Raw genomic sequence first — 947 nt, 5'->3', positions numbered from 1 at the left:
GTGTCGCTAAAGTTTCGTCGGAACGAAGTTACGGAAAAATCAATTAACAAACGGAGACGTAACAATATATTCTTAGAATATAACAATGAAATACATACATAACTTGTCATTTCTTGAACCACAGAAGCAAGAAGAGGAGAGGCTGCTACTTTAAAGCTGGTGCCTAATCATAAACAAATGTGTTAATAAAAAATCACTGTGGAACTTCTAGAACCACCCTGTTAATGATAGGTGAAAAACTAAAGAGAGATTAGACTTATAAAAAAAAAGTTAACTGTTCCATGCACCAATACCTACAGTACATGTAGACACAGAATAATTATAATATTTACTCAAAAGTACAGTTTTCAATGCATGCAAAATTTTGGTGTGTAATGAAAAAAAGTTACATTATGTTTCAGAAAGTTTTACATCTATTCTACAAGTTGTTTATTCCTGTATCTTTCTTTTATAAAGTCAAATAAAAATGAATTAAGTCATGATAACCTACCTGAAACACAGATGTCAGAGTTCACATATGCTACAGTTCGATCCATTAGTTGAGGTAATTTTTCCTACAAAGTCAAGTTACTATTATTTTGATTCATATGCTGTTCTATAGCTAAAAACATGTATGGTGTTTTTAGAAAAGTGACCAACTATACATTAGATTTATGATTGATGTTAAAATGACTTAAGCTGATTGACTCAAAAATTAATCTAAATCACAGAAGCACAATATAATTTTCTTTTCTGGCTTTTTCAGTGTTCAAATGGATATCAAATAACATGTAGTTAAAAGGTCTGTTTTATCAGCATAAATTGTGACATATATCCATTGATATCAAATAACATGTAGTTAAAAGGTCTGTTTTATCAGCATAAATTGTGACATATATCCATTGATATCAAATAACATGTAGTTAAAAGGTCTGTTTTATCAGCATAAATTGTGACATATATCCATT

General features: G+C 29.5%; 1 long non-coding RNA gene across 1 annotated transcript; it reads right to left on the bottom strand.

Moving 5' to 3' along the window:
- Positions 1–95: 95 nt before the first annotated feature.
- On the bottom strand, positions 96–570 carry LOC111084812. The gene is made up of 2 exons (XR_002609728.1): positions 491–570; positions 96–163 (listed from the first exon to the last, which is right to left on the bottom strand). It is a non-coding gene; the product is annotated as an uncharacterized LOC111084812 (long non-coding RNA).
- Positions 571–947: the final 377 nt, after the last annotated feature.

The sequence above is a fragment of the Limulus polyphemus genome, unplaced genomic scaffold (genome assembly GCF_000517525.1).
Source record: "Limulus polyphemus unplaced genomic scaffold, Limulus_polyphemus-2.1.2 Scaffold143151, whole genome shotgun sequence".
Lineage (NCBI taxonomy): Eukaryota > Metazoa > Arthropoda > Merostomata > Xiphosura > Limulidae > Limulus > Limulus polyphemus.
This window is presented reverse-complemented; position numbering and strand designations above follow the sequence as displayed.